Source organism: Acanthochromis polyacanthus, chromosome 5, assembly GCF_021347895.1.
Source record: "Acanthochromis polyacanthus isolate Apoly-LR-REF ecotype Palm Island chromosome 5, KAUST_Apoly_ChrSc, whole genome shotgun sequence".
NCBI classification, from domain to species: Eukaryota; Metazoa; Chordata; class Actinopteri; family Pomacentridae; genus Acanthochromis; species Acanthochromis polyacanthus.
In genome coordinates this window covers 24,291,513-24,319,512 of record NC_067117.1, presented here as the reverse complement: position 1 = coordinate 24,319,512, position 28,000 = coordinate 24,291,513, and the positions used below count along the sequence as shown (strand labels likewise).

Genomic DNA, 28,000 nt, shown 5'->3' with positions numbered 1-28,000 from the left:
TACTACAAAAAACATCTACACGTCTTCTGAAATAATAGCGTACTATCGTCTAGTTAGCTTGCAGCAAACCCTAAGAATAAAGATTTTTTAAAACTATTTTCATGTTTAGAATTGCTTGCATAGCTATAGTGAACAGCATATTAATTTGTTGTAACTCGTTCTTATCATGTTTGTATGGTTTATATTGGAATGTGACAACAGACATTTGACTGCCTACCAAGAAGGCCAACTTGGACTCTGTCTACGGGCAACATAAACCTCACTGACGACCCCAAAAGCTCCCCAGATATGTCTACTGTTCATCCAAATGATTGAACACTGTATTGCCTTTTGTCCCTAGCAATACACCCACCATGTCTTAAGTGGATGTCAAGATATTTGAAGAACAGAGACACACACACATACACATGTGATTTTAGTCTCTTATAGAGACTAAGAACAGATCTGAGAACAGATAAGCTATTCTAACCTATGTTTATCTGTGCAAGTAAATGTGTTTCAAGCATTCAAGCATTTTATGACATTAGCTTTGAGCTGTGAAACTACATCCCCTCAAAAAAAGTGAGTGGTTGCCACTCCAAATGCATTAAGCTAATCTGATATGTTTTGTGGTTTTTTACACTGTCATGCTGTTACATGAGTGAATGAGCTTTGTGAAGGGGGTTGACAAAATAACTGTTTGAGTACTGCCATTACAAAGATAAATTCCCTGTGAGAGAAGCCAGAACAGTTTTTATCACAGTTATTTTCTTAAAACTAGTCTGAGAGGACAACATACTGATGCAGGTATATAACTTAACAAGACAACCAATAACAGCTGCACCAGTAAAATGAGTGAAGAAACAACTATCCATCCATCCATTCTTTCTACACCGCTTTATCCTCACTAGGGTCACGGGGGGTGCTGGAGCCTATCCCAGCTGACTCTGGTGAAGGCAGGGGACACCCTGGACAGGTTGCCAGTCTGTCACAGGGCTACATATACAGACAAACAATCACACTCACATTCACACCTACGGGCAATTTAGAATAATCAATTAACCTCAGCATGTTTTTGGACTGTGGGAGGAAGCCAGAGTACTCGGAGAAAACCCACACATGCACAGGGAGAACATGCAAACTCCATGCAGAAAGATCCCAGGCCCACCCCGGGATTTGAACCGGGGATCTTCTTGCTGCAAGGTGAAAGTGCTAACCACTACGCCACTGTGCATCCAGAAACAACTGAAAATAGCTAATAATTGTGTAAATATACAATCAGTTAATCAGAAGATAGAAAACCAAAAGAGATTTTTTTTAAAAATGTCACTTCAACAATTGAGTCCTGTTGAGAAGAGTAATCTGTGTGTTTGGAAATGTAGTCCACCCACTGCAGCCACTGATAACCTCCAATATGGCTGCCTGAGGGTGCTTCAGTGCAACCTGGGTCGCTGCTGCATCTGTACAGTATATTACTCTTCAGGTAAGATGGCTCATGAGTGTTTTCCCTATGGACAGACTGTGTGAGAATGAATGTCAGCTTGTTTTGATAAAACAGATGCAGGCAATCCACCCTGAGGGAAAGTAGTGTGTCTGAGTATACAGACAAGAGTTCACAGCTGAATGCGCACATGCACGTTTGCATTACAGTATGAATCCACTCTGTGCACTGTGCTATGTAACCATTTGTGTCTTTTCCTGTTTGCAAAGGAAATATCCACTCTCTTGCAGTGAATCATAGTATATTGTGGTAGCAGCATTGTTTCGATGACCCATTCACAGACACAGATGAAGGAATGTATAATGAAGGTGTGCACAGGATTAAAGGGTTGATTAAAGTGTGTGATCAGTGCTAATCTGAGACACTGATTCTCTGCTAAGTAGCTGCCAATGGTGAACGCAAACTCGACTGTAAAAAAACATTTGTAATTTTAGAAGGATTTTTCATTTTTGTTTAACACATTTTTTCAGCATTTTTGAAATGCACAAAAATATCAATCAGATTTCATAATAGACTGACAATTCTAATGCAAGACAACAGTAAAACACCGTAACTGGATAACAACAAAATGCCCTCGTTTTAAACAAAACAAAAATGTTTTGCCCCAAAGAGACAAAAGAGACGATTTCATGTGAAAATGAGGCTGAAAAATGTATTTCAAAGATGGAAAATGAATGCATTTTTGAGAGACCGTGATTTTCTATTATTTTACAGTGTTCTTTTGATTTCCCCGGATTTTTACTGTTTTGTTTGTTTGTTCTTTACAGTGTAGATGTGCCAACAGATCCACACCTTTATACTTTTCAGATCAGTCATTATGTATTGTTTGTGCATTACTGTACTATGCTTAAGAAAATGCCATACAGAAGCCAAAGTACCCAGCAAAATACCATCCATTCATTGTCTATACACCGCTTTATCCTCACGAGGGTCGCGGGGGGTGCTGGAGTCTATCCCAGCTGACTCGGGCGAAGGCAGGGGACACCCTGGACAGGTCACCAGTCTGTCACAGGGCTACATATACAGACAAACAATCACACTTGCATTCACACCTACGGGCAATTTAGAGTAATCAATTAACCTCAGCATATTTTTGGACTGTGGGAGGAAGGCGGAGTACCCGGAGAAAACCCACGCATGCACAGGGAGAACATGCAAACTCCATGCAGAAAGATCCCAGGCTGGGTTTTGAACCGGGGATCTTCTTGCTGCAAGGCGAAAGTGCTAATCACTACACACTGTGCAGCCCCCTGCAAAATACCTCCAAGTTTAAATCGAATTGGAAATGTTCGAACTTGGTGCCACCAACTGGTAATATGGCAATGCAAGCCAGTGGATTAGATATGAATGAGAATATTCCTACTTGCACTAATTTTGGTTGGCTGGTTGTAAATGTCTCATTAAAAGATCTTTTATTTATATAAATTAACCATTTAATAGTGTTTCTTTCCATTTTAAAATGATCTTGTACTTGATAGGATTGAGGGTAACAGCTATGTTTTATCTCATTATTGGCAATCCTAAATATTCACATTGGTCAGATGATCTTTAATTTAACCATAATTTAATTCTAGTGCAGTGTCTTCTTGACTCCAGAAACACAGGCCTCTTGTTTACATGAGACTCAGCTCCTCCTCTACAACACACAAGTCCTCACTGAGCCAATCTCATTAGCCTTCAGTTCCTCCATGCTGCTTCGGCGGACAGAAACTTTAATTGCCGTGCGTAAAATCGACATTACATGAAAAATGATCATCTAAAGGCAGGGATAAATAAAGTGGACTCGGTTTTAATGTCGAGCTCACACTAATTGAAAGTCCCCTCAGAGTGCTGACTGTGAAATTGATAGAGCAAAAGAGACACAAATTATGAGCAGTAAATTCAAGAAAGCCCATTAATGAAAGCGACAGGAGGAGACTGTAAATTGATAACATTTGAAAGCAAACAATCCTACCCCACAGAAAAGCCTCACCCATTGCGGGATGAACTATTTCCTGTGGCAAACTTCAAAGAAATTGTGTTACACTGCAGCTGAAATGCAGCAAAAGGCAACCTCGGGCTATAGTCGACTACTCTAAATCCACATCGTCCTACGTGTACACACAAACTCGCATTCATGACATTTCTGCATCGCATCTGGAATTACATAACATAGCCTTCTTAGACTAATCATTAAATTCAAAGTCACAATGAAGCTACATTTAATGATGGTCATTACCACAGCTACATTTCCAGCTGCATGTCTCATTACACTGCCTGTTACCTGCCTCACTGCAACAGCATATTGATCTGCTGTGAGAGATTTCAGACCAACAGATTGTTGTCTACAGTATTAGGAGTTCTTTTCTTGATGTTAAAAAGATGCCAAATCCGATTAGCTAAATGAAAAAAACTCCTGCTAGTTCTTTTCCCTGGCACCTGATATGCTATATGCTCCATCTCTGTCTTTGTTTCATACTTTTGGGTTCCATCAAGTCACCTGCAGCGACAGACACCTCTGACTCTAATCTCATCCACCTTCTAAATTTGCTTTCACCAACCTCCAGGATGGAGAAAAACTAAAGCCTCAGAGTTCAGTGCTTTATGAATTCCAGTAGTCACACCTGTACATGTAATACTTTTTCAATCACAGATTTAACCTTGTTATGCACAAGTTTGAGTTTCACCTAGTGTATAAAAAGTCATATAAAGTCAATGAAAAGACACAGAAGACATGTATTTTCCTGAGGTAGCACAAACTAAAGACTTTTAGGAACCTACTTGATAATTTGAATAAAGCGAGACAGTAGAAAAAGAACTGAAAAGCTGAAGTTTAGTTCTGGTCTCAGTATGAGGCTAAGCTTAATGCCAAAGTCTGTACAGCTGCTGTATTAGTTCATTGTAGCAAATTAGTAAACTGACTGTTCAGGGAACCTTGGTCTTGGGATCTTTTCCATGAGTGATGGGAAAATGGAGACGGACTACTGGACTGGTACAGCATTAGCAATAATGCGGGTGTTGTACCAGTCTTTCCCTTCACCTATGATCAAGAGTTTTGGGAAATGACAGAAAGAATGAGGTAGCAGATACAAGCAGTTTCCTCTGTAGGGTGGCTGGGCTCAGCCTTAGGGCGCCTTCCTTCAGAGGTTTTCTGGGAGACCTTGGGGAAGACTCAGAACTCACTGGAGGGATTACATATCTCATCTGGCCTGGAAACACCTTCAGATTCCTCAGGAAAATTGTTGCTGTGAAGAGAGATGGATGGATGGATGGATGGATGGATGGATGGATGGATGGATGGATGGATGGATGAATGGTCTAGTGCAAATATTGCTTTTGCTTTCTGTTTGAGCAAACCTGAAGAGTTTAACCAGCCATGCTAACAGCTCTGTCTGGCTAACGTTATATTTTCTGCATCTGTGACTACATGTAGTCTGCTACAGAAAATGTGGCATAGATTTTGTCATGAGATGGTGTGTGTGAGAGAGTCCTTGGAGTCATTTGTGTACCATTCAGCTTCAACAGCACCAAGTGTACTGGAAAAAAGGCTAAAAAGGTTTACTTTTGTTGGCTAGTATTTCATAATTAGTATAATAATAAGAACAACTCCGCCTGCATGACGTCCACGGCTGTCTGTGTGTGCATCCAAAAGGGAGTATAATCAGGCCCTAAGCACCAAGAAAGCCTGTACAAAACTGTTATTTTGTTCAATAGTTGTTGAGACATTTCAATGAAAACCAAAAAAATCTAATTGTAGTGGCACTAGAGAAGTCAGAGAATCACCAGTGTCAGTAAGGTCCATCTTCTGGGGCAGATGAATGATTGTACAAAATTTGCTGCTAATCTATTTATTAGATGTTAGCAATCATGTGATCAGTTGTTAAGATAATTCAGTCTGGACCAACGTAGTGATATCATCAGAGGAAAGACAGAGCAGAGACCAAATCTTTTATGAAGACTGCAGGCACAAAAAGAGAATACATTTTGCCTTAATTTTAACACAACACATTTTTCCTGTACCATTTCCTTGTCCTCTCACAGTCTGTTGTGTTTCCCTCCTCTGTGTAAAGTAAATAGTTTGTGTCTAATGCTCTCATTAGTTTCTGCTCTGTATCTGTGTAGCATTGCGTGCTGGCTCCATCTTTTATTCTCTCTTCTCATTCAGTTTGAACAGCTCTATTCTCCATCTGGAAGTGGAGGCTTCTTTTTTCCCCCTTATATCATCGCTTCACTGTACTGAAAATAGGAAGTTCAGAGCATGAAAATGCCTTTGACAGTGGGGGGACTGAGGCTGCTGCTGCTGCATCTAGAGCCTGATGTTTAAAACAAGGCAGATCTGGAGGGTTTTTTTCTGAAGTCCAGCACAACTGAAACTGAATGCACTATGATGAATGCATTGCTCAAAGGCAATGCATGTGCAATGAAGATGTGGCTATCTGCATGGTTTAGAAGATTCAATCTCTGTGATGTGTTTTGCTAATGAAACAGCCTCAATTTGTGGGGAGTGCAAATGCTTCAGTTTTCAGCGAAATGTATAATCTAAAAGATCAAATGTGATGCAAGGATTTACATAAAATATACATAAGAAAGAGCTGGCTGACAAAAATATAAAACTGTAAAACAGTGTCAATAATTTCCTGCACGAAGCGAGGGTTTGAATACGCTGAGCAGTATGGATCTGTGTCTAACTGACATAAATCGAGCTCTGGTGGAGCAGATTTTGGTATTCAGCTAAAACTGCGAGTCAGCAAAAACAGGAATATTGCAGTGGAAGGTTTACCGCCACTGTGGAAAAGGAGGGCGAGCTCATATGTGTGAAATCGACCCGACTCACTCCACTGTTTCTTTCAGTTGGAAACCATCATCAAATCAGCATCAGTGCAGCGTAACAGATAAAAACCAGTTTAAACGTAATGATCCGTCTCATACACAGTCGCATTGTTCAAAAGTTAACCAGTTTTAGATTTCATTAACTCTTCGTCCAAGCCGTGCCTTAAAAGCCATCCACATGTTCATTCATATTCTCTTTTATTTGGAGAAAACAAATGAAACTGAACAGCATAAAGACGCTTTGTGGCTGGTTCGCCATGCCGCTGCTTGTTAGAAGTGTGCTATAAGGTTCTTGGAGGGGATAGAAACTGATGGGTTGGACTGCTGCAGAGCCGTTGTTGTCTGAGGGCTTGGTGTGAAATCAAAGAGAAGTTTCTCTCTAACGCTTGCTGCTTTGGAGAGAAGCCTAGAAAATGGAACAAGGATATTGTATCAGTGCTTGTTAGTTTATGTGGTGGTTGTCTCCTCTTCTTGTGGTTTTACTTTGTCCTGTGGCACAGTTAACGATGAACGTCTACAGCACCGTTGTTGGAAATGGATATTATGGACAGTCAGATCTGGTTGCTTTATGAATCCTACTTTAAATGTTTGCCTCTAGGCTGTATTGGCTGAACGAGACTGTGTTGGTTCGTTCCACTTACGTGGATCTACATGAACTCTGCTTTATAAGATATATCTATTGCTAATTAGTACCCAAAAAAAGTTTCTACTCACCGTTTCCAGTCATTTTTTAGTAATTAGCGTGTTTGTGTCGGTCTTTTTTTTACTGTGGCGTAGTGATATTTACACGGGCGGACTAGGATTTGCAGTGTGTGCAGTGGTTTTTGGTCACGTGGACCAATAGGAGCCGAGTTCTGTTGCTGTGGTATCAGATCAAAACAACATGGCGTCGACTGTATCTACCAGAGCAGAGTTCATGTAGATCCAAGTGAGTGGAACGAAATTCACTTTCTAGGCACTTTTTCCATGGTCCTAATACAGCCTACTCCTAAAAAAAAGTGAAATCGTGTGACCGAGCTGTAGTTCAGCTTCTGCTGAAATTCCTCAGTCAAGATTGGAGGTTTTATTTCAGTCAGAAACTATTAACTTTAACATGTTGTCATACATCCTGACATCTGCTGTCTGATCCTAAAAAGCATCTGGCTCCTAAAGGATTAACAATTCCAGACCTCCTTCTGAATCTTCGGTGTTTAGGCTCACAGTCAGTCATCAGAGCTCACTAGTCCTGAATGACACCACTTTCATTTCAGAGACAAAAACAACAGGACGTGGAGAGAGATTTTGGCAGGACGCTGGTGCTGTAATGATTCAACTGTAGTTCATAATAAACTGTTTGCCAAATTGGCTGTTGAGTCTCAATTGTCTGCTCCAAGTATGACATAATTCTACTGATTTAAAAGAAACTCATAGTCTGGTCAAAAGAAGCCACACCGCTGGTTCTATATGCCTTAAATAATGGCTACACATTGCGAACTGCAGTAATGCTTTACATTCAGATTAGATTACAATGAGAGATTAGATTAGATTAGATTACTCTCAAACTTATGAGAGTTATATATTGCGTTACCATATTGCCTTCTTTGCTGATGTTGTCAGACAAGTCTTATGCATCTGCTTCAACATCTGGAGAATTCTCTTGCTAATTCAGGGGGATGACCGGTCATATTTTAATGCTTTGTTAGTCAAGTGCCAATATGTGTGCAAAAATAGGAAGATTTCAAACAATGTTGATCAATATCAGTATTTCAGGTACATTGTTTCGCTAAAAATGCTCCACAGCTTACACATTTCAATGCACCCAGTCATTTATTGTTCATACTTGAATGAGTTACAGTGGGCTGGTGCTATCATAATGAAATCTTGTCATAAATGTTGTGACATCCGATACTGGCAAATGCGCAAATAATGTGTGACACAAGTTAAACTGTTGCCTTGAACAATGAATGCAGAAGATGCTCATTATTAGTCAGAACTATTTGGAATAAGATAAGGTTAATTAGCCAAATAAAATGAGAAGAGCTCGCTTAAACAACAATGCTGTGTGGGAAAGTGACTGTGCATCCTGCAGCTTGACATGCAATGTTAAGGATGTGCAGGTTTTAAGAGCATTAGAATCAGTGCATTTTTAGGTAATTATAATTTCTTACTCTTAAAAGTGTAATTTATTCATACAAAGTTTGATGGAAAACCTATTGCAAAGCAGAAATTCAACAGATATTTAGATCTGTGCGCCCAAAAATGCTCTTTACACGGAGTTAAAAACAGGTCTTCATTCTTTAATTCTTTCCTAATAAAGCATAACTGCTTTTAAATGGTTGGTAGTTACTGACAGTAGGACAGCACTAAATCTTGCAATATTTTATAATTAAAACAAAGTAAAATCCTCATGTAACCCAAATGGCAGAGCTAATGTTTAAAATGAGTTGTCAGTTAAAAAAAAAAGTCCAGAAAGATTTTTAAAATTCTAAAGTGTCTGATGTTTTTGGTGCTTCTTTGCCTGAGACTTTTTTTTCTGTATACAGGGAAGCATTGTCTCTCCTGACACTTCAAGGCAGAAGGCTGATCAGTATGCATGTAGCGCAGACAGGATTTGTTATAACACTCTAACGTACAGTACCTTGATCCGACAGCCACACTCTCCCCTGGCACAACCTGGAGTTGAGTAAAGGAAGGCATCACTTTTTTTTTTTTTAATAAGTTGCTGTGTGGGTGTGCGTGCTGGGGTTTCTTATTGTGAATGTACAGTATATTTCCAGGACGGTGCTTGGGAGAATAATCATCTTTGCAAAAGGAACTAAGTTGACGAGTTAGCTGTTCTACCTCAGGAGCCGACTCAAAATGTGACACGTTGGCCTGAGTGGCTGTGCACACAGGAGCCATTAGTAAGCTGCTGCAAAGTCATTAATTAGATCAGACATTACTTGCAAGCTACGGGCATAAATATCCAGGATGTCTGCAGAGGTCTTTAAAACATTATCATATCCTGATGACTTCAGACACGCAGTCAGAGCAGGTTAATTCATTGTGTGTGTTTTATTTAAGAATAACTGCATTTACGTTTGTGTAAAAACTGCTCCTGTAGGATCAGTAATCATACAGTGCACAGTAAAGCTGCGATATTACAGCAATTAAAAATCCACCTGGAATATTCTACAAGAACCTATGGTATTTTAGTATGTAAAATAAGTCGGTTCTGTGATATTCTCCACAGCCTCATCGTATTTACAAGCTATTCTCTCTTGGGGAGAAAACCCAGCAGGATGTGGGATGCATAATCTCTCTTGACAGGATGTTCATGAAAATTAGGATCGTGTCACTGCTGTGTACTTTGGGATATTTAATGAGAGAAAGCAGCTTGCACTGAATTTTCTTGCTGCTTTTCAAATGATAGTAGAGCGGAGCAGCTGTATTTCCCGCTGCGTGCAGGTAAACAGATGCTGGAGACACTGCTCAGTGACTTTAAGCAGAAAAGTCATTCTGGCAAACTGAATAACGTCACAGCGGTTTAGAAGTTTCAAATGAGCGTAAGAGCAGTCGCCATGGTTACAGTAGTGGGTCACACGGGCGAAACGGAAGAAAATGTGTATTTGTTAGAGATGACATGTTCACAGTGGAGAAGGAACTTTGCCTGCTGGGGGGGACACGCTCGCGCTCTTCAGACCGGGGCGAGTACATGTGTTGCGGCGCAGCGAAAGCACAGACCCAGTGAGGGGCAGTGAGCTGTCCTACATATGGCCTTGATGATCCCAGTGGAGTCGCAGCACCGCCTGCCCACCAGCGCAGCCCACCTGCTCCTCAGCAGAGCCAAGTTAAACTCCATCCCCATGCTGTGGCTTCACTTCCTGTTGTACACACGCAAGCGCTGAGCCGCCCAAAAGAAACGTCATCTCGTTTGCGATTCAGCCAACGCTTAAATTGTTCTAGGCATTCATGCATGTTTCACACCCACAGTGTGATCACATTTGTCCTTGACAAAAGGAAGGACAGGTCCAGCCTTTAGAGATCGGCTTTACCTAACGTACTATATGTGCCAGATGATGCAATCTAGTAAATCCATACAATAGATTCCGCTTTGTAAACTTTTGTTTTACTATGAGGTGAAGCATCGTCAAAATAGACCCCACTGAACTTACTTTTAGGACTTCATGACTAAAGCCAGGAATGTTGGTCTCCTAAATGTGTCATATCCATTAAGCAGAAGTTCTGGCAGTGTGTGTAAATCATGCACACCCCTTCAGCAGAATATCATCTAATCCCAGAAAACACAAATGATGTTCATTACATCAAACACGGCTGTCAACACCTCATTTATTTCTGCAGATTTCTTCTTCTTGTGCACATAAAACGAAGCTATATTGCATGGTTTTAAATGTGGAGACAAGAAGAGCAAACAATGCATATTTTGCCATTTTTATACAGACTGCATATAACATTACCTTGTACATTGATCTAGGTGTATTGCATACTCTATGCTCTATTTATGTATATATGGTGGACTGGGTCATCTCATGTACAAATGAAGGAATCTGTGTATGTCTGTCTGTCTGAAGCTGTTTGGATGAGCAGTCCTCATATTTTGGCTAAAAGATGTTTTCTGTCATGCTTTCACAACAGTATTATCAGCAGGGCTTTGGCTGCTTGACCACCGGCTCCATAGACACCAGACGTTTTCTTCTACCCCTCATGGTACCCAGAATATTAGCCAAAAAACTATTCTCCATGCAGCAGCCAGTCAGCACATTTTCTACTGGACTGTTGCTCTATCTCTACTATTTCTGATTATTCGAAACACTGAAGTATGAAGGAATTGTCCATCAATTTTGAGTCTTGTGTCTTTTATATTGCTTGAGATATTCATCATGTTTCTTTTGGGTGCCATACAAAAACAAGAAAAAATGCATATAAAATGAACCATTACAGATATCAGCACATGTGCTATGGCAATATGGTGAATATTTTGGCTGAAAAACCATGTTTATGGCTGTAAGTATGTAAGCCAAATTCTATATACAATTCTAGATGATCTATTTCTTCATCAAATGACAAATAGATTGATCAAATGAGAGAGAGACGAACACAGAGTAATGTTTGAAATATTTATAAAACTTCACTTTTTTGATTTTACTATAAGTTTATTTAAAAGGGGACCATGTACAATATTGAACATAAATATTTCCATTTGATGTATTGCAGCAGATTTAGCTTTAAGCTAATTTACATCTGCACTGTCTCTCCACAACATCCAGCTGTGGTTTTACTTAGCTTTTGACACATTTTCAGATTTTTTTGTTCAACTGAGCGTTTGTTCATGGGAAAATTAAAATGTTCTAATTTTCTTTATTTTATTTTATTTTTTGATCATGGTGGTGGTGTCTGTGCCAGTGGCGTTCAGTCAAACACAACCACAATTATCTTAACAAGAATGAGATATTTCATGTTTGTGGTTCTCTGTGGATGAATCCCACAGTCGTTTCCTGATGGCTTTGGTGTTCCCAGAATTTCTAAATGTCTTCTAAATACCTACAAAGATAATAGCATTGCCATCGGGCTCAGCTGCACCGTGTGTATGTTGCTAATAAGCAAATGTTAATCTAACATGGTGAACACAGTAAACTGTGCATCTCTTAACCATCAGAATGTCAGAACATTAGTACATTGATGTCAGCATTTACCATTTTTCCTTATTTCTGCCTCACAGAGCTGCTGGCATGACTGTAGATTAGGTTAATCCAGGCCTCTGAAGAAGTGTAAATTCCACTGGTGCAGGTTATTTGATGAGATTAAAAGCTCCAGATGAGATACAACATGACCATGAGATGACATTAGCTTTTTGCTAAAGAAATAGACACTGAGCCTTGATAAAAATCATCTGTTGTGTTATGTAGGTCCTCCTCATGACACCAAACCAGATTCATCGAGGCTTGGACTCTGCAAAAAGTATCCCTTATTATCAGGCACCAAGACGCTAGTAAATCTTTAAAGCTGCGAGGAGATGTGCCCTCCATAGATCTAACTTGCTTTTTCAGCGCATTCTATTGATGCTTGATCAGACTGAGATCAGGGGAATTTGGAGGCCAAGAAGCATCCTACCTCCCCAGTTATACACCAGGGGTCGGCAACCTTTAACACTCAAAGAGCCATTTCGACCCGTTTCCCACAGAAAAGAAAACACCGGGAGCTGCAAAATCCTTTTGGCATTTAAAATGAAGACAGCACTTCATATATCACTTTTTTTACCTCTATGCCCTTGTTAATCAGTCGTGATTAATTAATTACAAAGCCTCTAATTAGATAGATTCATTTTTTAAATTGTGTCCTTCCACTAATATTTATCTTACTTGGTTAATGTCATTTTTGCTCCTGGACCTCATATGTTATGTAATGTTAGCGGGAAATCAATAATTTGCAAATGAATGTCTATTTAACTTGTAAAATCTATTTATCTATTTATCTTAAGCTAATAACTTTTCTCTGGTAAGTCGCTGACCTATTTTCCAAGACGACACTCCTCTGACTCTCTGACCTGCTGCCTGGATGCTGGACGTGACATCGATCCGTGTTCTCTGGTCTTTTAACTTTTATTATGACCATAGACTGTATATAAAGATGGACGTAGCATCTGGCTCCAAAAATGAAGCCCACCCGGAAGTGTCTAAAACTTGCAATATCACGCTGTCTGCTAGGGTTGGCTCCAAGAAGCTTTTGCTCCATAGACCCCAATTCATCACCGGAAAAAATACAATTTGATAGACTGATTTTCTACAGCTCAGGATTTTTTTCCAGTTAGTTTTCATGGTCAAAATGAGAGATCAGATGGCCGATCTTAAAATAAATTAATACTGAATTTTAAATAAATCGTTAAAGTTGGCGGAGTCAGGGGGCATGGCTATACTTGATTGACAGTCTGGTCTGGTCTGGTCTGGAATGATTGACAGCAACAAAAGCCTCTGCGGTAAAATGTGGGCGGGATAAGAAAGTCTTCAGCTCTCAGTCTGGCCCGCCCGTACACTGGTCCTGCCCCTAGTTGCTCTCCCGTCCAGCCTGTTTGATGACGCTTTTTACGTCACTGGCTCCAAAAAATCCAAAATGGCGACCAGGAAGTAGCAAAATCCAGGCATCATTTTCTCGGCGTTGAAACCATCGGGTGACGCCACGGTTGGTTCATGCCTGATTATGACCACAACAATACTTAATATATACTCGCGTGTCTCTTACATCCAGCCGATCTACACGTGACTCGATGTCCGGCCACTTCCTGGTTCTGCTCCCGTGGCATGCTGGGTTATGGAGTTCTTCTACACAAAACACTCATTACATCACAGGCTGGAACGCATATTTTGACAGACAAAAATTAAGACCTTTTATTTTGATGCTACAAGATCACCATAATCTTCAAATTTACAATTCAATTTTAAAAATTAACAATCTAAAATAAAAGAAATTTTAATTAAATAGCCTGCTGATTATTTATTTTCCAAAGCTACAGGGAGCCGCAACAGAGGGATGAAAGAGCAGCATGTGGCTCCAGAGCCGCGGGTTGCCAACCCTTGGCGTACACATACCCGACATCACATTTTCTTTATCCACCGTAAAAGAAAACGTGATTCCTCAGACCAGAACTGCTTCTTCCATTTCTCCATGGTCCAATTCTGCCCCTGACGTAACCAGTCTACGCAGTCTAAGCCCCATGTAGCAAATTATATCAACATTAATTTCAAGAACTGACTGTTCACTTGCTGCCTAATGTGTCCATTCCTCCTTGATGGTTGACACTGTAACCACAAAAATATGATCTCCATTTCACCAGTCAGTGGTTATAATGTTAAGGCTAATTAGAGTGTGATCGTAAATAGCACGTTTTAGAACACCTGTTTCTTGTTATTCTGTTAATATTTATAAATGTTAGAAGCCATTACAAGTGTGTATGCTTCACATCATATGTGACATGTTGTTCTCTGCCAGTGTCTTAATGACGACAATGTTCCTGGCTGAAATAACATGCAACTGTGCAGGCACAACAAAGCCTGTCTGAACTGACTGACTCATTTAAATCTGTGCTGCATAGCAGGAAATGAGCATCCACAGCGGAAATGCTTGCTATGAAAACAGAAGCCATAGCACTGCAAGCCCATGGGGCTGGCCCTCTGATGCATGCTTGGCCTTTCTCGTACAAGTTAATGCAGCTGGAAGAGCAGGCTCACTGCTCTACAAAAACCTACTATCCACCACAAAGCTGGACTCATGCTTCTTTTCCTCCCACGTGAATGAAAAAAGCCAATCTCTGAGGCCTTTCTCCAGTCAATAGTAGCAGTCTGTACCTAAATATACTTTCCTCTCTTTCCTCGCTTTGTCTAGGCAGTGATACAGTTAATCTGCTCTCGGTGTATTGGTTTGCTCCATGAGGAGAGAGTGAGAAAGAGAGAGGCTCAAGTAACACGCAAGAGAACGAGCAGGAAGGAGTGGCGAGGAGCCAGGTGACTCAGAACATGTGACAGGGGGTCACTGCGGTGGGAGGTGGTGAGATGAATGACTGGGGTGTGAATCCTTGTCGCTAATGGAGGCATCCACCTCCACCGAGCTCTTTTCCTGAAGTCTGTGATTAGCTCATCTCCAGCCCAGTGTTCAGCTACGTGCCTTCAGCCTTTGAGCTTGGTGTTTAAATATTCCTTTGTGAATTTGCATAAAATCTCCATTTAGTCCAAAATATCCAGATCTGGCTGTCAAGCGACAGCTGCAGTATTTGTTCATGCAACTACAAAACCTGATTAGGTGCATCTAATACCACAGCAGCTGCAAGTAATACATATCGAAGGGAAATGGTCGAATAGAGTTTATAATAGATTGCACTGATGTAAGGCAGCTTGGATGTTTTGCTTTATGCAAAATCTAAAATGCTTCCTCTTCACACTTCACCAGCTAATCTGACCATTCACTCCGCCTGTTGTTCGTTGCCATGGTTACAAAGTCAGTGTGGCATCATAGTACAGTATCATTCCTGCTCAATGCAGGGCAGCACAACATTCCTTTGGAGGAGGGTGTCTGCTGTATGCTGCATATTGCTAATTTTAGAGATTTTTTTTCTCGTTCATCTTTTGAATGTCCATGAGGTTTATTCATGTCACCGAGCAGTGGTACAGTACAGCATGGATCGGCGCTACTATTGTGCCTCTCATGCAAGAGGAGCAGGAACAGTTGTTTTGAATGATTTTTATTGGATCTGCTCATTCATGTCTACCACCTGCTCCCTCTGTGTAGTTTCCCTCCTCCTTTATCTGTTGTCAAAGATTTTGCAAAGTAGGTTTCATTCAATGTGAAATTTCTGTATCTCATTAGAGCAAGATTTTGTCTAATTAGCAGAGCATATTCAGTTGGTCAGGAAACATTACTGTGATTCTGGTTATTAGAAACAATACTGTCTCCACATGTGGAAAATATGCCCAGCACAGAATACACTTTCAATCCTGTGAGTTTTACAGACTACAAGAGGACTGAAACAAAACTACTGTTTTCTAAGATCTAAATGTATATTTCCAGGTAAGTAACGGCAAGCCATAAAGATGTTACTGCAGCTTCCTAAAACCACATATTAACATTTTTATATGAAAATAAAGTATTTTTATAAGAAAATACAACACTATAAGTGAATAAGACGGAGATCTCACTTATGGACAGTTTTGGCTTTTTATTTACCCATTCAAGACACTTTTTTTCCAATATCCACTGCTAGCTGTGCTCAGCATCACATGTCAGACAGACACAGGTAATGACTCACTGTCAGAGCTGTTTGCACCTAAAGAACAGTTATTTCAGTTAGTTCTAGTTAGTTCTAGTTATGTTCCCCAGTAGCTGTGGCACCAAAAACAGAGCAAATGAAGAGAATGAATATTGGATGCAAGTTCATTAAGTGGACTACAGCACAAACCCAAATTAATTTTAACATTGCCCCGTAACTGCATTACTCTACCATCAAGTGCAATCAAGGTGATGTTTGTGTTCACCATCATTCCACTGTCCCCTAAAGTGAGCAACAAATCACCTACTCCAGGTTTAATACTCTGTTTTACGGAGACAATAAAGATAATGGCAGATGCCTATAAACACTCTTTCCTGCCCTATTTAAACAGCAATTAAAGATTTAAATCCTTTTTCATTCCTCAATTGCTAGTATGTAAAATATATAATAAAATAGACCAAGTCACCAAGCCTGCTTCATGTACATGATTGAAGTTGTCAGTTTTCGGAAAAAAAATCGACGACTGTCTGATTTAATTGCACACTCTCTGAAAAGTTGCCTGCTGTATAACCTTCCTTCCCCATTTCTCCTCCTTTTTGCCAGAAGTCAAAGCTACACCGCACAAAGCTGTACTTTTGAAAATTACATACTGACAAAACTGAGCTTCTAATCTTGCTTAAAATCCAGGGGAAAAAAACTAAAAAAAACCTCACACACACCCCTCACAGTCGGTTCAACATCCAATGTGCCATCAAGGTGTCTAAAAACACAATCTATCCCTCAGGCGGATGTCACATCTCTACCCGCTTCAGCACGGTGACAAACTACCAGAGCATGAGGGAGCAACATCGACTGTAGTCATGCAACAGCCCGTTGTCTTCAGGCCCTGTCATGCAACTTTAATGAAAATAGATTTCCCCTGTCCTTCACCTGTGCAACATGTAGAGGAGACAATATTAAAAGAGACTGAAAATCCAATAATATTAGTGACACATGGAACATGACAAACATCAAAACTTGTAAATAAAGCTCCAATTTTATTTTTCTCTCAGAAAAAAAAAACATATTACATCTAGAGAAGCTTCTTTTTTTTTCATTGATTTTGGTTAGTAACAGAAGATGATACTTGAAATTTCAACCCATTTCATCAGTATTTTGTGGCATACAGCAGAACGGCGTTGCAGAGACTTGCCTTGATGCATAAAATGTCAACCAAGAAATTTGCTTTAACACTCAAATATCATGGAAAATGCCATCTATTTCTTCAGGACGCAGTCAGCAAACACCACAAATCAATAATAATATCTCCCATCCATCACAACCTTTTCCGCTTCAGCCTCTGAATTATCTCCACCACTGGTTGGAATGAGAAAATGACAGAGCCGGCCGCTGGATGACAAACTAAGCAGCGATGACAGCAATGCTCCACATAGAAGCATAGCCTATTACACCTAATGCACAGTGGAAGGGAGAGGATGTGCTGATCAAGACTGCGCTCACGTCACTGCATTCTTTGGCATAAGCGACTCACTCGCAGATGAAAATGTCTACAGTGGCAGCATGAATCAATGTTGAGGTGAAATATTAATCCATTTCCATTTAAAATTCCCCTTCAAATTTTCTATTTGTATATGCTAGGCTGGGTGGCTCTTTGAAGCTGCATGGTGCCAGAAGTAACCCTTTCTCTAAGGAAGAGGTTTGAGACCAGAACAACCTATACTTCCTCTTGATGTCAGCCGACTTCCCGCTCTCTCGTTAAATTGGCTCTAATTGTTTCCTGGTAGTGCCACATGTCATTTAAACATAATTGCTGTTCAATTTTACCTATAATTCGACCCATAATGAATACTAACAGAATTCATGTCAGCAACTTGTTCCCAGATACCCACAACAAGACCAAAGCAGGCGGGACTGCTGGTCTGTTTAAACTGGCGTCACTTTTTCATGTTGTGGCACCTCCATCACCAATGACAAACTTTCCAAGTCTGCAATAAACCAGTAGAGCTGCAATACCAAGAGAGAATCGAACGGAACATCTTCAAAAAGTAAAGGCAAGAAGAACCAATGATCCATATGAGGTACAGTACAGTCAGTGGTCTGTGAAAGTCGAAATGTGGCCAGAAATAGTGTTTCCTGGTACATATTGTATTTGTAACTACTGTTTGTAGCTCAGTACCGTGAACACTTGGTTCCTACTCTTACTTTTAGCTATAGAATTAAATACACATGACTAAATATGGAGGAATCACAGTGAGAATTTGGGAAAAAAACTTTCTTATATTATCTTACTGACAGATGAAGGAATTTGTGTGGGTATTCTACGCAAATATCAACAACTGTCCATCTGATCTGCTTCAAACCTGGTGGGTGTATTGCTGGAAACCGGAGGAATTGCAGTGTCAAGTTTGAAGTCAATTCATCTGTTCTCCAATTTAAATAAAATAAGTCTATTACTGATGTGGATGTAACAGACAAAGCCAAAAATGTCCTGCATGTGTTTTCTCACTAATACCGCAGGAATATTTGGTTGTGGTTGTGTGTGTGTGTGTCTGTTCTTCACATATCTTGACAACCATACATCCAATTCACTTTATACTTAGACTGTGTACTACTGGGGACCTAAAGAAGTGTAGTGTCAAGTTTAAGGTCATTTGAATGAGCATTTGTGGACTCTTTTTGAGCTCCTCCGCCTGGCCTGGCCTGTAGGCGGAGCTAAGTCACTCGTCTTGCTGGGCGATATCAGATAAAAAATGTCAAAGGTAAATGTCTCATATCGATGTCAGATTTTAATAAGAGCCATTCAGGTATGGTCAGAACTAGTGTAGTAACAGTGTAAAATACTTTAACTTTGCTAATTTGCTGCTTAAGGATTGTGCACATGACGTTACATGCAATTTCACTGACAGCACCTTCCCAACATAAGCAAACACTCCAACAACATTTTAAATGCATGTGCTACTGAATTTTGATTGGTACACAAAAGTATGTGACGTCTGATTTTTTTAAACGGAGTCTGCACAATTTAAACAAATGAAAAGCACACAGAAAAAAAACACAGTAAAAAAAAGTTCTTTGTAAATTAGCCAAAAGACGGTGGGGGGTATCCTGATCTGATCAAAGCCATGTAGACTTGAAATAATATTCTGGTCATATCTGTAAAAACTGTTAAATAAAATAAAATTTTATGTAATATTTCATTCATGAATTCATGCAGCTCATTGGCTGACAGCAGCTAAATAAGTACACCTTAATGTCCCTTATTTTTTCTTTAGTTGTTATTTTTTTGACTTAGTACTTGTACACATTTTTTCCGGATTAATCTGCAGTGGCAGATGCTGACTGCTGCATCTACACCATTGATGACGAGTGGGGGTGATCATTGACCAAATGATGTCATCACATTGGCTGATTAGGAGGAGTGCCGAGGCCCCTCCTCATTTTAAGTGACCAAAAATGGGAATGGTAAATTTTTGTTTGATGATGTAATTTGTCTCATATCTGAATGAGAAATAACTTAGAATCTAAGAAGACGAAGAAGAAGAAGAACTGTGTGGTGTGTTAACAGACAGAAGAGGATCTGGCTGGTGGTTTGCGTTGAATTAATGACATTCACTGTTATAGGAGCTCCTGTAAGGATACTGTAAATCGCCCAGTAATGTATGCAGACACTGTATGTTTAGTGCGTTCCTTCTCAATGCATCCATCATCTCTGCCACAAACGTGAGCATCCTTCCTTTCAAGCTGGGATAAGCAGCTTAATGTCAGATGCTGCATGGCATCGCTGCTTAACGGCTGCCACAGGTATCACTGCAGGATATTTTACTGTAGTATCCCCATTTATTTTACTCTCACTCACTTCTCACAGCAAGATATTGATCCACTGTAAATGGAGTGCTGCAAGTACTAAAAAATAACCCGTGTTGCTCCGACTTCGTGGAGTCACTTATTTTTGGCTGACTGTTTGAGTCATGTGAGGACAGCTTTGGCTTCTGCGTGATGAGTGGACAGCAGTGGCAGCAACGTTGGAAAAGCAATCAGATGGAGCCCATTACCTAAAATAATCCACGCTGTACCAGAGATAATGGTGGCGGCACTTGACGCACGTGCAACTTAAAAGTCAACATGATTTATTTTGTTAGCTGACAGGAAATGGTTTAGCTCTGCAAAAGAGATGTTTAAAGCGTCACCTCATATTTGCAAGGCATCACATTTATGAAATGGAATACATCTGCAGGCTATTTGGAAATGCGTTCTAATGAGCAAGCATGTAGCACGTTATTTAATTTCCTCTGCAATGTGGCAGTTTATATCTTTGGCCTGTTTATTGAGTCTGGAAGAGATGTAAATAAAATATACAGTTTGTATGGCAAATAAATAAATAAATCTGTATTTATGAGGTATACCTCACACGTGGGTTATGTAAAGTCAATACAACAGCCAGCCTCTGCAGTGGCTGAGTATCCACACGCTTTTGATTCCACTCTTCAAAGCGAGAGACTGCCCTCACAGTCCACACTACAGTTCTCATAAAAAGAGCCAGTCCTATCTTATTACTTTAGATCTAACCCTTCCACACTTGCTGGATGTTGTTTCTGACTTAAGTCATTAAACTTCCTCCTCTTGTATAACACAGGTCCCTCACTCTTACTCTGAAGCCTCGGCTGCTTGTTTTCTCACAACACTGGCAACAATATAATAAAGAATGCCACACTGGGGGCATGTCTGTCAGCAGCTCTGCCTCCTCCAAGTGACAATTTCTGAGTTATAGCATTGAAATGTTCACTCTCCATTGAGAGTTAAACATAAATGTCGGGCAAACCTATAGCAAGATGAACAAACAAATAAACTTCTCGGCTTCGCATCGCTGCATCCACAGAGTCCACTTGTTTGACCAGAGCGTTTTTGATAAATGAAGAGGAGAGTATCTCACATATTGGATAATCTCTGCGGCCCTCTGTGTGATATCTTCATACCAATTTATGCCCCAATATTGCTGCTGAGCGTGTTTAGATTTGCACAATATAAGTACTCAGTACTGTACACGCTGCATATATAAGTGCACGCATGGTGAAGTTAGTGTCATGTTGCACATTAGTGGCTCTCAGTGGTCCTACAAAAATTTAATGAGCACAAATATAATATGTTAGAGACAACAGATACTTGCAGTACGAAGTGTACTTGAAAAAGAGAACCGCGGTTCTAATAAAGACAGAAAGTAATAAAAGCATTACATAATGAAATGTGTTTGTGCAGTAGTGAAAGCGGGGATGTGAATGAGCATACTTCTAGAAATTGATCCTCCAGCTATTTATACAGTCCAGGAAAACCAACTCCACTCCCCTCCCAGATATTTATTCCCATTAATTAGCAATAGTCCTGTTACCCTCATTATTTAACCAGCATTTGCAGATTTGCACATCTGCAATCGCCTTTTCAAAGCACATGTCCACAGATCTATTATGCCAGCAGCTCACACAGAATCAAGAGCGGATGCAACACAAAGTTGGAGCTGTTCTCCCCGGAGATCTAATTGTGTACAAATTGCGAGGCTATGTGGTCTGTATCTGCTGCACTTTTCCAGAAGCTGCTGCTGCTGCCACGAGGCCACCTGGGGTCCAGCGGAGGTCTGCTCCTCTTCTGGGACTCAACAAATCATTACGTACAGCTCAGCGGTAACCCAGTGTGCATCGCTCATCTTAAAGGGCCTCAAGGATGTGACATACGGATGAATGGCATCAGTCTATTGTGGAAATGCTCCCACGGTGGATTTTTTTCCCCTTGAATAAATTCACGCATGTGGCTCAGCTGGCTTACTGGATTGTCAAAGGTACAGACACAAATATATCTAAATAGATGATTAACAATAATGTAGCATAAGACAAAGATTGAGACTTGATTACTGTGAGTCTTAATGAGAGGCATGTAGGAGTTCACAGAGATTAGTGTCAGTGTCTCACAGCCAGGATTGACGAAAACACCCTTTTATCCACTGCATGCCGGTGGCAGTTATTTCTTGTGATCCTGAGCCTTTCTGCAGCTCGTACAGCACTGAGTTCCGAGAAGCTAATGCTTTTAATCAACAAATATAATCAATGTGCGTGTTAAATGAGCAGAAATTACCATTAATCTAAAAAAAATCTCAGTGCTTTTAGGGCAGAGAGGGGAAGGTATTCAGGTTTCTGTAAAAGTCACAATTACATTTATCGCACATCTAGACCTCTTTATTCACTGCTGGGCAATAATCACGTTTATTCTCAGGTCACTTGGCACTAGAAATAAAAAAATAAATCAACAAACGCACAGCAGATGCAATGTTCGAGAAGATTACTGACCTCAGAAATAGTACAGCTATTTCTGCTTTTCCAAAGTTTGCACTGTGGCACTAAAACTGTATTTGTGTTGGGACTTCAGCATCCTTGAGAGCTGCAGCATCAGCACTTACTCTACAAAGGTGTGTGTTTGTGGAAACAGTCAAGACAAAGTGTCATAAATAAACTCCTGGAATTCAAGAAATAAAACGTACTGCTTTAGCAATACAAATTCAAGCTGATGAGGATTTTTCAGTTTTGTCCTGTTATCTTAATTCACATCAATATCAATGCTGCAACTTTAAACTTTATCAGCTATATTCAGTTACATTCAAATTAAGTACCTCAACTTAAAAAAAGCGCTCAGTTGCAGAAGAATTTGGGGACATCTTGTTGAGAACTTAAGAAAAAAAAGCAGATTTGTCTTCATCCAAATGTTTAAGACATGGCAGCAGGTCGCCGGAGCGCTGTTCCATCACTCATTTGTTCTTCATTCGGGAAATTATTATGTAACAAACTTAAACGGTGTGATAAGTAGATTTAAACGCATCGAGAGAAAGGGGAATACATATTGTAAGTCGTCGCATTTCGTGCTTATCCTGCGCATTGTGCTCTGATTCCGAAAATCTGAACGAGCTATTCAGAAAAAAGCATCACAACTTACCTTGACACCAAATTCCGCCTCTAAACGTAGGATCCAGTGACCGTCAAAGTCGAGTTTGTCCTCGGAGAAACCCCCCCTACTCCTGTTACACTAAACGTTCCTATGAAGTTTTGGAGAAATAAAAGTACTTCTACACCAAATTCTTGCGCTCCTGCAGCCTGTAGTACTGTTACCATCTGTTGTGCCTTTGCGCGTCGAGCTCTGCGCGGTGGAGAGGAGAAGAGGGGAGGAGAGGGGAGGGAAGAGTCCGGAGCGCACCGCGGATAGGACGGGAGGAGAGGGGTCAGAGACGATGGTTACCCCCAGAATCTACTGAGTACAATTTTCAGTTTAGAATTTGATAGAATCACAATGCAATATCAATGACCCATAGTCAGTTAATTCTAACCTCTGACAAGTGGACTCAGACATAAAAGCAATGATCATTTAGTGTGTGTCTAAATGTGAAATCAGCAAATGCGTTTAGCAAGTAAATGCATAACAATAAAGAGGAAGCATTATATTTTAATTAAAATGCAAAAGCATGTGCAACATGTAGGGAGCAAAAAACAAGAGTTCTTGTTATGTTTCTGTGTGCTGGACTCAATACATTTACCTCATAAAGACGCACTAAGAAAATGAAAGCATTAATGGTAAATCTACTAATCTTGTGACTTTTTAATTGGATTGCACAGTGCATCACTTCAATGGGAATTTAATCATTTCATTTTGTAGTAATATTTTTTCTCCAATCATCGAGTGAAACTATTATTAATCCAGTGTCTCCCTTCAGACTACAAATTTGGACTACTCAGATGTGTTCATAGGTTTTGTTTGCTTCTCGTCCGATAACTGTTACTGTCTCTGCTATAATTTTTAGTTCTTGTTGGAACTCAGTTACTCTGACCCACCAGATGTGGACTATGGGTATGAATCTGCCATTGGCTGAGCTTTTCACGCATTTCTCCTCTCATTCCATCATCTACATGTTACTGTTTAAAAAATCTATTTCACAAAAGGGAACTACAACAACAACCTCCAGGCAGCAGCCTACCACACTGAAAGTTCAAAGTTTTGTTGAAGATTCAGGTAGTGCAGTAAGGCAGGCTCGCACGGTTATTTTTCCTGTGAATTATCCATTTTATAATGACAGCGTTCATCTCCTTGCATGTTCCACCAAAACATTTGCCTTATTAAAGGGCCACCATGGCTGCAACCTTGGCTTAGCATCACCAAAGACAATTGTGATTTTTGTTTTTATTCACACAAACCACAGTGTTTTTTCCTCACACAGCAGAATGGTAAAGGGGTGCAACCAGACCATTCTGCCCAGCATTGTGTCAGCACTAGAAAAAGGTCTGACTATGTGAGACTAGAGAGGTGCTGATTCAAACATGTAGTCCTTGGGTTGCCTAATTAACTTTGGTGCAAAAAAAATCACAAGAATATAATCAATAAATGTACTAGACACCTACAAGTAAAGCTTATATCAACACTCATTCACTCACACATAAATGGAACCAAAAACAATCATGTACCCAAGTACTGAAACAGCTCTAAACTGATGAATAAATGCACACAAAAAAATCTCCTAAAAAACAACAAAAACAGCTTATAGTATTAACTGAAAAGGTGTAGGCTGAGGCAGAGCTTATTACGCCTACCCTAATCACACACAGCATTTTCCCCTTTTCAAATCTGTACAGCCTGAACAGCACAGACAAGCACCAAACACATTCACTACATTCATACGCTGATGCTGCTGCACACTGTCAGTTGCATCCAAAACATCATGTCACACAACGACACAGATTGTCTAAGTGCAGGACACATTTTTAGTTCATCTTCAAGATAGCTCCATAGCTTTACACTTTTTATTGAAATCCACTATAATCGATCAGGTCATTAAATCTTAATGAGTGTAATTTTGTCAACAGAGGATTACTTTGTTCTTTATGATCCAGTTTAGTGATCATTTTTATGGCTCTTTGGAAACTGGATTTGTAAAGGTTTTGCATAAATTTACCCAAATTTCTGAATGATAGACGATGTATGGAACAAATTTTGCGGCTGACGCTTTTTGTTTTATTATGACCATATCCTTGGCAGAATAACTCTATTGAGGTGACGGCAGAAGTCTCTCAGGCTTAATGCCATACCACAGCCAGAGTGAGAAAATCCATTTTTCCATCTTTCCTTTGTTTGGGTGAAACAACCCTTTAAACGTCCAATTCAAGCATCTGACTGTTATTGGAGATGAAACTGGCCTCTAACATTCTGCAACTTATAAAAACCCTCTAGGGTCTTCATGTCCACACGCATTACAGATGAAGCATGAGTGGAAACGTATACAAAAAACCAGGAGCTGAAGACGCTCATGGACGGAGACACTGGATACTCAGAGAGCAGATGGATTTCCATCAGTGTGACAGATACTATATGATGCTCGGCATATTTGCAGAAATATACAATCAAAAGTTAAAAGGCAACCTGCAGTTTGAACATTTTGCTAAATGTACAGTTAACATTTCCTTAATGCATGTTTTTGTGTGTTTTGTGAGACAATGACTTGGGCAGAAGTTCAGATGAAGAAACTGTTATTTTCAGCAGCGATCTTTTAAAAGGCTTTTTTTTTCCTTTTTAACAGCGCGTCATATTACGTCACAGCACAGTGCTCAGTGAAAGGTGGCAGTGAGTCTGAGAGCCTGTGATTCAAAGAATTTCCCATTTTACTTTGCATTTCCAGATTCTTCATCATGCTGAATTATTGTGTTGTGCAAAGTCCAACCTGTCAGGACATCAAGTTCACACTTTCTATAGCTTTAATGCAGGTGAATCGATGAGACTTCACTGCTGCATCTGTAACAAAAACCACAATCATGTGCAGTTCTCATTTTAGACAGGGGGATTATTTTTGCTGGAGATACGATATAGGCTGTTGAAGCCAGGATGGATTGACACTGATAGCTGGTGATGGTTCCCTCGATGCATACAGCAGCTTCAGTTCCACCATCAGCAGCGTTGGCAGGAGAAATGGTTGTAGATCCATTAGAGGTTCAGCCAGTGAAAATGCAAATTGTGCACTTTAACTCTTCCTTTATGTTCTTCCAAATTCGTGAGTTCTTTTCCGCCATTCTCTCTCTCTCATTTGGCGCCATAAAACATAGTGTTGATTCATGTTAGAAAACAAGATATGAACGATACCAGATGATCCTGACACATTAGTTTCTGCTATGGTTGAGTAAGAATAATTCAGCATTAAAAGACCAATACTAGTTTGGTCATATCCTGATATGTGATTGCAAACGCAAGCTGTGATGTAACTTTAGCTTTTTAGACACCTGCCAGTTCTTCACACATTCTCCTCACACCATTAACTCATTGACAATATTTCTTCTAATTCTCATCTGTCCTGTTCTCTTTGATGCCTGATCAGCTCATGATATATCTGGACTGTTGTATGTGTGTGGATTTACACTTAGAAATGTCCTTATTTTTGAAAGAAAAGCAGTTTTGTTCAATGAAGATAACATTAAATTAATCAGAAATACAGTTTAGACATTGTTAATGTGGTAAATGACTATTCTAGATGGAAAAGGCTGATTTTTAATGGAATATCTCCATAGGGGTACAGAGGAACATTTCCAGCAACCATCACTCCTGTGTTCTAATTGTGCTAGCTAATGGTGTTGAAAGGTTAATTGATGATTAGAAAACCCTTGTGCAATTATGTTAGAACATAAATAAAAGTATGAGTTTTCATGGAAAATATGAAATTATCTGGGTGACCCCAAACCACTGAGTCTTTTTTTAGTGTAAATGTTTATGAGTTACTGTTGGATCCATATTTTTTATTGTTATTCTGGACATAGCTTCTCTGCTTTGCCTTTTGTCTCATTGTGACCAAGTTGTGTTTTTTTTAAGCAATATATTAAACTCCTGCAAAAACAAAGACTAAATGTTACTATTGACATATTTTTTATTCTAGTGTCTGTTTCATTTGCCTACCAAATATTTCACTGTCTTCACCAGCCTGCAAGCTGCTCTTTATGAAAATCTAGATCCTACTAGAGAAATTATCATCTAAAGAGAGCTCATTATTCCCCCTGTAAATTATAGATCTGAAAGTAGAATCAGCTGCAACTCTTCCTGTCCAAGCATTACATTAACAAATAAATATAGTAAACAAATTCTATCTCTGATCAATCACCTTATGCAAAGCGGTGCTGCTCCCACTCTCCTGCCACGGAGCCTCCCACCCAGGACTAGTGTTTTTTGGCATGATGAAGACAGAGCGTTGACCCCGGTGTCATTGGGTGCCATCTGCAACCACCGAGAGATGCCAGTATGCCATACTGGCCATTTACAGCTCCTGCCAACTGGGATCATGATTCTTCAGCTGTTCATGATGTGCTCTCCAGGCTCGGTTACTCTGAGTGGTGGAAGAGCTAGCAGCAGAGCAAACTCACAACCACTGACTGTGTCATTAAAAATCAAAACCCACTGCTGATACAGAGCTGACCAGCAACAAGGTTAAACTCAACAAAATCTTCTTTGGAAGCTGCAAGGGTGATCCATAACTCATGGAAATAAAGACGGACCTTAAAGAATGTCTTGCCATCATCTGCTGCTGTCTGCTCCTCCTCATTTCTTCGGGTTTTTGCAACACAATCAGAAAGTTTGGGTTAACTTCAGCTTTCCCAGCGCACTGAGTTATAGGAAAGAGTGTGTCTTTATTGACCATATTGACATGGTTGTGTTTTTTCTTTCGAGGTGATGGTAGTTGGTTTTCCCTTTGGAGCGAGCCAGACTAGCTGCTTCCCCTTGTTTTCACTGTAATAAACCAAACTAACCGGCTGCTGGCTGTGGCTTGACATCTGCAGTGCAAACATGGCATAGGTATTCACCTTTAATCTAATTACAAAGCAAAAAGTCTTAAAGTAGTTCTGACACAGTCATAATTTGGTACAGACCTCATCAAAAGTTGCTACAGAGTTCACCAGTTTAAAGAGATCTTGGTATAATTT

At 40.0% G+C, this 28,000-nt stretch overlaps 1 protein-coding gene across 1 annotated transcript in view; it reads right to left on the bottom strand.

The window, feature by feature from the left end:
- The window catches only part of camkvb (CaM kinase-like vesicle-associated b), a 49,683-nt gene extending 26,468 nt beyond the window's left edge, over positions 1-23,215 (bottom strand). The window contains exon 1 of the mRNA XM_022189041.2: positions 22,995-23,215. The gene's annotated coding sequence lies outside the window, so the exon portion shown is untranslated. The remainder of the gene's footprint in view (positions 1-22,994) is intronic.
- Positions 23,216-28,000: the final 4,785 nt, after the last annotated feature.